Source organism: Mustela erminea, chromosome 19, assembly GCF_009829155.1.
Source record: "Mustela erminea isolate mMusErm1 chromosome 19, mMusErm1.Pri, whole genome shotgun sequence".
Lineage (NCBI taxonomy): Eukaryota > Metazoa > Chordata > Mammalia > Carnivora > Mustelidae > Mustela > Mustela erminea.
The window spans coordinates 22,747,189-22,759,453 of record NC_045632.1 but is presented as its reverse complement, the minus strand read 5'-3'; the positions used below and the strand labels follow the sequence as shown (position 1 = coordinate 22,759,453).

Genomic DNA, 12,265 nt, shown 5'->3' with positions numbered 1-12,265 from the left:
CACATACACGCAAACATATAGGCAGACAAAAGAGGCCTTACAGCTTCCACTTTAAAATTACTACTATGGGGACGCCTGGGTGGCTCGGTCGGCTAAGTGTCTGCCTTTGGTTCAAGTCATGATCTCAGGGTCTTGGAATCAAGTTCTGCATTGGGCTCCTTGCTCAGTGGGGAGCCTGCTTCCCCCATTACCACTCTCCCTGCTTGTGCTCACTCTCTCTCTCAGACAAATAAATAAATAAAATCTTTAAAAAAAAAATAAAATTACTACTATGAATCACATGCACCAATACAAGATTTACTAGTGGTTGACTCTAAGTTGTTTCTCTGGTAGGTGTGATAAGTTAAGCTTACCTGCTCAGATGGCTAAATCTTTTAACTAATAATATTTGTAGAGAAGACACTTAAAATATTTTCCTCTCCCTCAGTTTTAAATGACCTTTCCCTCTGGGTAGATAACTTCATTTTAGCTCAGGAGAGGAGGCCTAAAATGATTTCTATCAGGTCTGAATATCAGCTTTCAATCTGGCCAACTTTTGACTACAGACCTACTTAAAACACCTTTTCTTTTCTTTCTTTTTTTTTTTTAAGTTTATTTATTTGACAGACAGAGATAACAAGTAGGCAGAGAGGCAGGCAGAGAGAGAGAGAGGAGGAAGCAGGCTCCCTGCCAAGCAGAGAGCCCGATGTGGGGCCCAATCCCAGGACCCTGGGATCATGACCTGAGCCAAAGGCAGAGGCTTTAACACACTGAGCCACCCAGGCGCCCCTTAAAACTCCTTTTAAATATCTTGCCAGGTTTTAGCTGGAAACAGTAAATATTTCCAGCAGTATTGAACAATCCCATGGACTTGAGACGATCCCAAAGAAGGTGCAAAAGAGAATTCATTTTTCCCTCTCTGCTGGGCACTATAGGCAGATACGTGGGGGAATTCTAGTAAGAAATCTCACCCTTCACTGACTTCCTCCACCTTTCCCAGGATCACCTCGGTAGGCTCTGGTATCTGCCAGAATTTTCCAACGTTCTTCAACAATTATATTTTGGCTTCCCTTTTCTGTTTAAGGGAACTATGTAGCAGTCTACCAGAAAACCCCTCAGGATCCTGTCAACTCTAGGAGAAGCCCATATGGGAAACATCTCTGAGGGTAGATGTGAAAGCGTCTGCAAAACCACACGTGGTGGACTTCTCTTTGTGGTCTTGTGGTGTCTTTGGGGTGGGAGGATGGTTTACACAGAGGATTACTAGAACGAGGACTCAAAGGAGGGTAGGAGGGTATAGTAGGACTGACGACAATCTTGTTTTAGTTCCCCCTAGTGTCTTTAAATGTTCTACAACGAATCTTTCAGTGAAGTTATTTTAGAATTTTTAAAGGTTTTTGGAGGCTTCTGCATGTAATGAAAATAGGTACCCCATTATGTTTGTTTGATTTCAGAGCCCTTGCTTTCAAGGGCACGTCTAAAATGATCTTACCTAATTGGCATGCTCCCTATAATGGCCATTGTAATGACAGGTCATTTTTAATAAGTTTTGTCTTTCTTTTAAATAAATATTTACAGCTTCCAGAACCATAGCTCTTAGACATAAAATAGGCAGGTGTGTTGGAGGTGGTACACTCGAGTCTTTGGAATTTAAGGATCCCATTTTTATTATTACTTATTTATTTTTTCAGTTAAGCCTTTAGGTCTCTAAAGACCTGAAGTTTAGGAGCCAAACTAAACCCCAAAAGGAATGTGGCTCTATGGTTGAGGATTGTGTGGTATTTTACAATATACCTCATTGCATGAGAATTTTCTTGAGTTTGGTGGATGACCTAGTGTCAATATAACCCATTCCATGGCCAGCTTATCCTAACATGGTAGTCTTTGGGTTAGGTGATGAGCCCTCTAACAGCTTGTAAATGTTTGACCCATGTCCACCAACTTTGCAGTCACTTCTGAAATTCCCATTAGCAACAACCTTTAGTAACACAAAACAAGACAAATAACCATGTGCACCTTAAGGTATCACCAGTATCCAAGAGATGTTGCTGTGCTTTGACCAAGAGAAGACTCTGTGCATGTCACTGGTGATTTCTGTGGAGTGTGGGACTAGAGAAAGGACTGAACCAGGAGGTTCCAAAAATGAATAGTGTGGACTGGACTGTTTTCCAAAATGGGAATTATAGATTAGAAAGCCAACTAGATCAGGAACTCAGCACAAAGAAGGCAGAGCCCAGAACTAAGAGGAACTGACCCATAGCCCTAGGAAATGATGAGAAGGACAAATGCTCAAAAGAGTTCACAGGATTATGCCTGTGTTTCTCATTGTCCCTGAAGCCATTGGAAGTCCCCTTCAGTCCCACTGCTGCCACCAAATCTGTTAAAAAATGAATTCGGCTGAGTATTAAAGACCTTATTGGCTTTTTAAATGATGAATGAGTCAGGTGGCATCCCATCTAGGACACGGAAAGGAGCTCAGAAGAACTCAACAAAATGAGAGACTTTTATAGGCAAAAGGAAGCAGAGACAATAAAATAGTAGATTAACTCTTCTTTCTTTGGGGGACAGAGGCAGATTACCTCACTAGTCCTGCCAGGAAATTCTAGATTGACTGGTTTAAGATTTATTCTTGGGGGAAGTTGAAACTGCAATTAGGTTAAGTATTAAGCTTGGTTTTCTTCTGTGGAACTTTGCACAAGTGACTCCATTTTGGGCCTGTTCTCTCTCTCTCTCTCTCTCTCTCTCTCTTTCTTTTAGAGATGGGGGGCAGAAAGAGAAGAAGAGAGAGAATCTTAACCAGGCTCCAAACTCAGCATGGAGCCAGACACGGGGGTTAGTCCCACAACCCTGAGATTATGACCTGAGCCAAAATCAGGAGTCAGATGTTTAACCACATGAACCACCCAGGTGCCCCAAGACTGCTGCCTCTTTTTTTAAAACAGAGGCTCGAGAACAAAAGCAAGACACAGAACTGCTTATAGAGAATGATTCAAAATTTGTTAAAAAGAAAAAAAAAAGAAAGAAAATGATATGTAAAGAAAAATGCTTGGAAGGAAATACACAAAAAGCTAACAGGGTGACATTAAGGGGGGTATAATAATTTTCTTTGTATTTTTCCATATTTCTAATTATTCTTTAATGTGAATCAAGATTTACTTTCTATAAGAGAATATAACATAGATTCTTAAAAGTTGCAATTAGTTTCTAGAGCTGACAACACATTTTAAGTAGGGATGTTCATATATTCATTCATTCATTAACTCACTCAATTAGTCAATAAAGTTTTTTAAAAAAGTACCTGATACATAGTATGAGTTACTTAAGTATTAGAACAAAATTCTTGATTAGTTCCAGCAAAACTCTCTTCTACCCCATACTGTGCCAGGGGCTAGACTAGGCCTGAGGTCTAGCAATGGAGGAGGCTTGATGTTTGTCTTCTGGATGCTCCTAGCTTGGGGTGGGGAGGGGGGATCCCACAAGCAGAGTCTTAGATGGCACACCTTAAGTGGGCTGCTATAACCTTGGGAGGTCCACGGATTGGGACTCTCAGAATTAGAGGAGGGCTGGATAAGCTGGATGGATGTAACTATGTCTCACATGCTTAGCAAAATGAATTAATTTGTCCCCAGTCACTAGTGTGGCTTCATATTTGCCTGCCTATAGCCCTAGATGTCATCCCCCCAATTTCAACTCTGCTGGTTGACTTCCCACGCGCAGACTGCAGGATACCCTGGAAGATTCTAGAACCATGGGTGTCAGTGCAGATACAGTCTGCCAGAGATTCTCCCAGGGATTGAAGGGTGCCACCCGTGAACTACTGACATTGTCCCCAAATGGCATGATCTGATTCAGCTTGGTCTCTTGGAGCCTGGCACTTTGAACATACATTTGACACTTAGCACATTCCCCTCCTCCTATCTTCCTTCTCGGATTCCCCAAGATCCTTAAGACTTAACTTTTAACCTAGACCTTTGATGGAATCAGGATTTAAAATACAATGTCTATAGTGATGTTATTTCCCAGGCCAACTCCTAGCCCCCCGCTCGCTGCTCAGTCTGACTTCTACAGTTTGTGTCCTGGGCAGACCCAAGGGAAGCTCACTCAGAATTCTGAAGGTTGGCTAGAATCAAGGGAATTTTTTTTTTTTTTTTTGGCTTATCTTGGTCATTCTCATTTGTTCCCCAGTTGTTTCCTTGCAGATGGTGATAAACCTCAGTATTCCCCAGGGCTTCCCTGGGGAATCATTCTTGTCAATTCTGTCTGACTTATATGGACCAGCCCCCATCCAGGAGCCAAAAAGTAACTATACGATATTCTGGACAACTACATTTTCCCAACATTTGACCCCTTGTTTCTAGTGACAAACAAGGTAATATTAGGTCTTTTGGGAACTTTGAAAAAGTAGGGACCAAGTCACGGCTGTGTGTTGTATGGTGAATATATGTATAACCTGAAGGAGAATAATAAAGGCATTGAGGACATCCTACGAAAATTAGCTCTTGCCTTCCCACTGGTAGTTTTATTTCATAACCTGATATTTTGTTTTAATTTGCAGTCTTAAAAGTCCCCCAAATTTAGGGATTATGGGCTATCTAACTGATAGCTCTCCTGTGCAGGTAAACACAGCACAAGCCACATTCAGGCCAGGAAGTCCACTAGCTTAATGGATCCCTACTCCTGTAAACCTCACTCAACGTGACCATAACTGTTGCAGATAGGAGCAAGGCCCAAAGCTGACGCTCAGTGTTTGCCCAGTATATTCCAGCTCGGCAGTCTTGCAAAGGAGCTAGAATGCAGAGTTGTTAACTGTATTTGACAGCGCTCAGCAGATTTTCTTGGCTTTTGACTAATTTATACAAAGATACCACGAAGTCATCCAGGTTGATCTTACTTTAAACTATATGACTGAGGTAGGAAAATTGCAATTATTAATAAATTACCATTCATTTGTTCTTTCAGAATATGACCAGTCACTTGACAAAAGATGGCTATGGAGAGGCCTCGAATAACTATCTGTCCCAATGCAGTAAATCAGATTTAAGTCACCAAAATTCTATTTACAAACATGGGGTGGGGTGGGGAGACAGAGCTATTATGCAAAGCAAGGCACACCTGTAACTTTAAGAGAATTCCAACAAGTTCGCTGGCTGCTTTCTTGCTGGGAAGAGCATCAGCACCCCTGCTTTTGCCAGCCCTTCTCCCCCGCCCCATACACCTTACTTCGGCCTTGCTTATGAGTTTTATGATCCCTGGTCCAGGTATTCCTTGTTTTTGTTAGGTATTGAGTGTATCCGGCCTCATTCTGTGGCAAATGACAGAAAACCCAAAACATAGGGAATTCAGGTAACAACAGGAATTTTCCAGGTCACAGAAAGGAAAGCTGCCGGGAAGGGGCTGGTTACAGGTGTGGCTGGATGCAGGGCTTAACACAAGCAGGCTCATTTCTCCATTTCCGCTCTGCTTTCTGCTGTGTGGGCATCATCCCCAGCCCTCCTTGGTGGCCTCTGCCAGTTCTCGTCTCTGCGCTCCTGGCGTGAGCCTGGGGACCGGACCACAGCTGTCCCGCTACTCAACCACTCCACTGGTGTCTATTTACAAAGAAAATATAAACTTCACTGTGATTGGACCAGCTTAGGTAACATTTCTATTCCCGAACCAATTACAGTGTTCAGAGAGCTAGGATGCGCTAATTTGGCTGGGACCTGCAGCCGGAGCCCCACCCTGATGTCTTCGGGCTTAGGGAGCAAAGGCAGGCTCTCCTCCTAGGATAAGGGTTTGATCTGCGAGGACAAACAGATGTTGCCATGTTGACTTCCTCCCTCTGTTGAAAGACCAGAAGAGGTGTAAGATTTTGGGGGGTGGGTGGAGAACAGGACCCCAGGTCTTTAAAAGAATGCTTTTAAGGGGATGCTGGAGGAGGTGAAGACAGCCCGGCTGGCTTCTCTATGGCCAAGGACCAATAGTTCATGGCAGAATGGCCATGTATTTCAGATTCTTCTCCATTTCTCTTTTTTTGGGAATTACCTCTCCCACCTCTAAGGGCATACCTCTGAACCCACTTTCCCTGGAGACTTTGAAGGCTCATTCACTCTGAGGTGTCCACTGCTGAGAAGGCTGCTCTGTCTCCTCCAGGAGAGAGATGCCTGACCTCAGCAGTGGAGAAAACCGTTTAGGGAGGGGAAGGAAACCTCATGGTTGAACCCCCGGCAGGCTTTCCCCGGGAGTTAAGAAAAGCTCGTGCTGGGTGGTGATGACCTTCTGGGCCACTTGAAATTGAGAAGCAGGGACTCTCCGTGAGAATCCAGATGGGGGCCATGAAAGTGTCCAAACCAACTTCCCACTGAACAGATGGTCCTCTACATATCTCTTAGCATCTTCCTTCTGCTTGAAGAGGGTGGACCTGAAGGAGGCTATTCCCAATCTCCCAGAGCCACTGACGCTCTGTGATCATAGGACTTTACACATCATTGGAGGGTATCTTTATAAGGTGGGGAAACTGAGGTCTGGGGCCAGAGGACTTGGTTCTGGTCTACCCCTCCACTCCCGAGCCCAAGCAGCCCCACTGGATGCTTTTGCCTATGCTTCAGTCTTTGGGTTGCAGGCAATGGCCATGCCAATGGCTAGTTTTTTAACCTATTGATATCACAAGAAAAGTTACGAGGAAGAGAATAGCATGGGGGGGGGGGGGAAAGTAATATAGAAACAAACCAAAACAAGTACTGCTGCCACAGGAAGCACAATTCTAAAGCAGTAGTTGGGTAATATTTTATGAATCAGTCCCTTTTGATCATTTAAAGACAGAGATCAGAACAAATCTATTTTGTGGGAGAAGTATTACTTTCAAAGGAGGCAGGCACAGAGGTGCTGATATAATCCAACATGGTAGAGCTTCTAAGGCCCTTGCTTCTGAGCTGGTAGAGGAGTCACCAAAGAACTCAACTTTTATCCATTGACCACCATCCAACTAACTCAGACTCACCCCAATGCCTTCCATCCTTTTCAAGAAGGCAGAAAGCAGGTGTCATCTTGGAGAAGAAACGGCAGAGGGGAAAGCCCGGGACAGAGTACCCTGGGGGAGGGGAGGAGTGGCTGTCCAGCGAGAGGGCTGTGAGGATTGGTGATTGCAGAACTCCTGGGTGCAGGGTGGAGCCCTGGGGGGGGGGTGTCTCTTCTTGAACTCCAGCCACGGGGGTCCAGTCCTGGCCAGGCCAGTCCCTGACACTGAGAAGTACTCCAGAGTCTGAGAAGAAGGAAAGGGAGTCAGTGAGGAGAAGCCTTCCGGGCAGCACCGGAGCTAGAGGATAAGGGTAGGGAGGCCCAGAAATTCTGGAGAAGGGGGAAAGGATCAAAGAGCCACAGGCTGCGGAAGTGGCCACTAACCTCAATGCGGGATCTCCTCTGCTTTAGGTAGGCGTCAGGTTTCGGTCTCCGCAAGATTCCAAGCCTTTGGTCAGTGGCCAGCGCCCCTTGCATCTCACCTTGACTCCCACCCCCAAGGAGCTATGTTGCCCAGGAAGGTTTGCATCACCCCAAGGCAGCCAGCACGAGTCCTCAGGGAACGCAGAGCGCACGGGCGCCGACAGGGGGCGCCGGCGAACCCCCCGCTGGAATCCTCCGCCGGGCTCAGGCCATGGGGCGCGGCCTTCAGGTGCTGGGCGGTCGTTGCCGGGTCGGCTCAGGGCAGCTGAGCCGCACAAAATCTCTGCGGCCTCGAGCGGCGGGCGGTGCGCACCAGCCGAGGTCCCCCACGTCGCCTGGAGCGCGGCCCTCCTGAGAAGCACGGCCTTGGAAGGCCGCGGGCACCTCGGGCCTGGAAGATACGCCCTGGCCAGGAGGCCAGCCCTTGGGCCCAAACCCATGGGCATTGCCACGTGCCCGAGGACAGTGCCAGGACCCCAGGCTCGGCTCCCTCCCTCCCACGGCCCTTGCAGGGCCGGCGGCTCGAGGGTTAAAAGGCGACTGCCACCCCCATTCTCTTGGGGAGAAAGTGCCTTTTCTCCAAGTCCATATGGCCACTTCCTTTCGACCTGCTCGGCCCTGCTCGCCTCTTTGTCCGAGCTGTCACTTATAAAGAATCACTTGACTTACAATAACAGGTTCAAAAGACGACAGAGTATAATCAGTTGATCCACGAAGAATTGAAATAAAGAACACCCCACTGCTCTGGCTATCATTCCCATAGAGATAGTGATATCATTGATGTGATTGCGATGCTAATTTCTATACAAGAAAAAAAAAAAACCCTTGTATTTTGGAATTTGTTCAAAGAGAATTTCAGACACATCGGATTGGAAAATGCGAACTGAATTCCTAAACTTTTGGGGGGTAGTCAGGGTTTTTTTTGTTTTTTGTTTTTGTTTTTTTTTTTTTTTTAACACCATTACAAAGATTTCAGTGGACTTTAAGAATCCCATAGAACTAGCTGGTTGGGGGAAACACCGTTTTCTCCCTCCCCAAAATCCTGGGCTGAGAGAGACAGACAGATAGATGATAGACAGATAAGGATCGAGAATGCCCTGGGTTTTCAGGACAGAGCCCAAGGGTGCAGGCAGCAGTGACCAGGCCGGGCGCCCACCGAGGTCAGGCCTGGGGAGCCGGATCACAGGCAGCGAGGTGCCAAGGCCAGGTGCCAGGGGCAGCGGGGTCCCGTCTGTACCAGAGCCTCTAGTCCAGCCGCTGCCTGACTGCTCCTCTTAGCGTGGAGTTTTCTGTACCTAACCCCACTCTTTCACTGGTTCTCTGCCACTGCCAGTCTCCTTCCACAGGATGGAGTGGGGGGTGGGCGGGTGGGGGAGTGGGGAGTGGAGAGGCTGTGCCCTGCTTTTTCTTTATCTTTGCTTTTTATGTATTGTGGTGCCCTGGTTTAAAACCCACCAGTCATCTTAGGGGAACTCAGATCAGGCAGGCTAGAACAAGTCTTACCTGAATCAATGTTTTAAGTGTCCCTGTGGCTTGGCGTTTGAATAATCAATCTGTCTCCAACGCTTCTTAATCATGCACAACACAGGCCTTTCTCTCTCACTCTCTCTCTCTCTTTCTCTCTCTCTCTCTCTCCCCCCCTCCCTTCCTCCCTCCCTCTCTCCTCCATTATTTGTCAACTCTTTTGGATCCTGTCTTTCTGCTATTAACATGCCCCAATGTCACATGCAAGTCTTTTCTTTAAAACAAGCTCCTCATTGGTGTATCTGGATACTTCTTTTATTATTATTACTGAATCTTTTTTTCCCATAATGACACCAGGATCATTATATAATCCCATAACAAAGAGGCTTTTGAGGCACCAGCTTTTGTCAACTCTAGGACAGAGAATCCATAATTGCATTATTCAGCTTTTTCCCCCTTCTTTCCCCCTTTTCCTTGCTTCACAGAATCCCAACCTCCAGCATCACTCACATCTCCACCTTGTTACCTCGCCTTACATTATTTACCAAAGCGTATGCCTTGAGGACCAGCATTTGCAAAGTTGCCTTAAAAAAGTTATTTTGTTTGATAATTAAGTCCTGGAGCCCACCGCGTGATGATTATTCTGGACCCATAAGGCAGAGAACCTGCGTGACGTTTTTCTCGAAGTTTAATTACCGTATGCTAATTTCCTTGCCTACTACGTGATTAATTAAAATCATATTTTCATAATCATTTGGCACTAGTATTGTTTTAGAATTATCATGATCTTCTAAATAGTGTCTGTAAATAAAGTCGCCTCTAATGGCAGGAGCGGGAGGCGAGGCTGAGGACCTCTTCGTGTTTGTATCGCGGCGATTGGCAACATAACTGCCTTATTTACATTAAATACGCCACAAGGTTACAGCGCGGATCAACGTCATTTGATCGCTGATGACTCCCTTAAACGCCCGGGCTGTGACTGATTCTCCGCGTCCCGCTGTCCACCGAGATTCACCCGGGAGTTTTTTTTTTTTTTTTTTTTTTTTTTTTTTCCCCCAGAAAAGAAACAGACTTTAAATAGTTTCAGGAGCAGGTAAGAATTAAGCTTTTTCCTCTCCCCCTTTCCGTCTCTCTCTCCTCTCCCTCTGTGGCAATCTCTCTCTCCCTCTCGGCTGGATAAAAAATTCTTTAGTCAAAGGCAGGAATGCAAAGTAGTGACAAGCGAAGGGGCTGATATATGTCTCAGTAACGAGTCTGACAATCAGAATGTAGCTCTTGGAGAATAGATAGATTTTAATAAGTGTGTTTACATGAGCTCAAGGTCAGAAGCAAGCTGCGCTGTGTTAAATGGTTTCTTAGTTGCTAGACAGAGAGAAAAAATGGACGATCACACACCATTCTTTGTAGATTATTATATCAAGGGTTCAGTCTCTGGCTCATCAAAGCTAAATGCCGCAAGACCTATCTAGTTGCTGTGAATTATGCCAGGGCGACAATGGAGAGCGTTTTTAATGGTACAATGCATTTCACCTACCAGATAGGGGGAGGCCGAGCCGGGGATGGGGATGTCTGCTGGGGCTGGGTGATGAGTATCAATGAACGGGGCGATTCTGAAAAGAGGCAGATGAAAATCGAGCCCGCCCTGCCCCGGCTGGGCTGGGAACAGTTCACAGGGCTCTGCCGAGTGGGCGAGCGAGGCGCGCGAGCAGGGCGCCCGTCCCCCCTCAGCCCCGGAAAATGATCAAGTCAATCATGTGGACATGTTTCATTATTCATTGAACACAATCTTTTACAACGCTCCGTTTACGTGCCCGAGTTTGCTCCCGACGCCCGCGTTTCAATGTTTAAGGTAAGGAAAACAAAGGTGGGGGGGATCGCGGGGCGCGGCGCGGTGGGGGCGGGGGCGGGGGGGGCGCGACGGGTGGGGGGGGCCGGCGTCCGGGAGGTGGCAAAGTGAGTTTGGACTCTTGGCGTGGCCCCCCCGTCCCCTCCCCCTCCCCATCTCGGCGAGGCCTGCCGCCGGGCTCCTTCTCGCCCCATCGCGATTAAAAAATACGGTCTAATTAAATATCCGTGGCTGTGACGTTGGCGAGAGAAGCTGTCAGCGGGGGGAGAAAAGAGGAAGAAACCGAGAAAGCGGCGGCGGCCGGGCATCGAATGGCGCTAGAGAACTTCGGCGGCGAGCGGGACCCGCGCCTGGGCCGCCGCCTCCCCCGCCCGCGGTCCCGGGACCGTTACTTTGAAAAGGAGTCGCCGGGCCGCGAGCCGCGGGCGCGAGCCGGACCCCGCGCCCAGCTCCGGGCCCAGCCCGCGCCCCCCCAACCCGCGCGCGGCCCGCGCGCCGCTCTCAGGCCCCGGGAAACTTTCAAAAGGGTCTGGGGGGTGGGGGGAGTCGTCTGGAGAGGGGGAGGCTGGAGCCGCGGAAACTTCTGCTCAAGTGACTTTCCCCATTTTCTCTTCTGCCTGAGACTCGGGCGCTCCTCGCTCCCTTTCTCCCTTCGCCGCTCGCTGCGGGATTCCGGCCCCGCCGCCGGGGGGGAGAGAGGCTAATTTGTAATCATTTTTTTTTTCCCCTTAATCAAAGTTAGCTGATGCTTACAGTGTGTCAAACTTGCGGGCGCCAAGGGCCTCTGAGACCTGCCATTTTGTGTTTTCATTGGCCTCCTGTGGCCCGGGAGCCGGGCGAGGCCGAGGCCGGGGGCTCCGCAGGGCCGGGGTGCCAGGGTCCGAACCCGCGACCCTAGAAAAAGGCCTTGATGCCTGCCAGCGCAGGCGGCGTCTGCAGCACCTGCCCCGGCCCAGCCCAGGCCCTGGGGCCAAGCCGGGGGCCAAAGATACAAATAAAGAAAGAAATAAGTAACAGGTTTATGGAGGGAACTGAGCCGGCCAGCCCTGGGCTGGAGAAATGAGGCCAATGGGAGTGAGGGAGTGCAGGAGTGGGGGCTCTGGAAGGCGGAGGAAATGCAGGGCTGGGGGCGTTTGGGAACAGTGCAGTTTGGGGGAACTGATCCACTAGCCCAGATGTATGGCTGGGGGGGAGAATGATCTTTGCTGATAAACCTTTTCTGTTTGCTTCAAGACATTATTTTTTGAAGATCAAGAATTGAGGAAAACAGTCGTAGGCGGGACCGGGATGTATTTTAGGCAAAAAAAAAAAAAAGGGGGGGGGGAGCTTTTCTTTGATGATGAGTAGGAAAGTGTCCAGATCTCGACGCGCCCATCTGTTGCAGTTTTGCAAATAATTTAAAATATAGATATCCCTATATAGATGGGTGTACGTGAAGCGGAAGGTGGAAACGCAGGCGCCGGAGAAGTTAGAAAGAAAGAAAAGGGGATGCGGGGCAGAGAGAGATCTGTCCCCACCCCCTCTCTTCTTAACTCTTCTGAGGAAACTCCAGCAGGG

General features: G+C 48.0%; 1 protein-coding gene and 1 long non-coding RNA gene across 9 annotated transcripts in view; one reads left to right on the top strand and one right to left on the bottom strand.

Moving 5' to 3' along the window:
- Positions 1–4,733: 4,733 nt before the first annotated feature.
- On the bottom strand, positions 4,734–10,471 carry LOC116579698. Of its 2 annotated transcripts, none has more exons than XR_004281381.1 (3): positions 10,397–10,471; positions 6,959–7,219; positions 4,734–5,567 (listed from the first exon to the last, which is right to left on the bottom strand). It is a non-coding gene; the product is annotated as an uncharacterized LOC116579698 (long non-coding RNA). The 2 variants fall into 2 exon arrangements; XR_004281380.1 differs by lacking the exon at positions 10,397–10,471 and adding an exon at positions 8,902–8,978.
- Positions 10,445–12,265, top strand: part of ZNF536 (zinc finger protein 536) — a 422,501-nt gene continuing 420,680 nt past the window's right edge. For 3 of the 7 annotated variants that reach the window (XM_032325332.1, XM_032325329.1, XM_032325330.1), the window contains exon 1: positions 10,446–10,711. The gene's annotated coding sequence lies outside the window, so the exon portion shown is untranslated. Of the gene's footprint in view, positions 10,712–12,265 lie in introns of all 7 variants that reach the window. The other 4 variants (XM_032325334.1, XM_032325335.1, XM_032325337.1 and 1 more) reach the window with 4 other exon arrangements.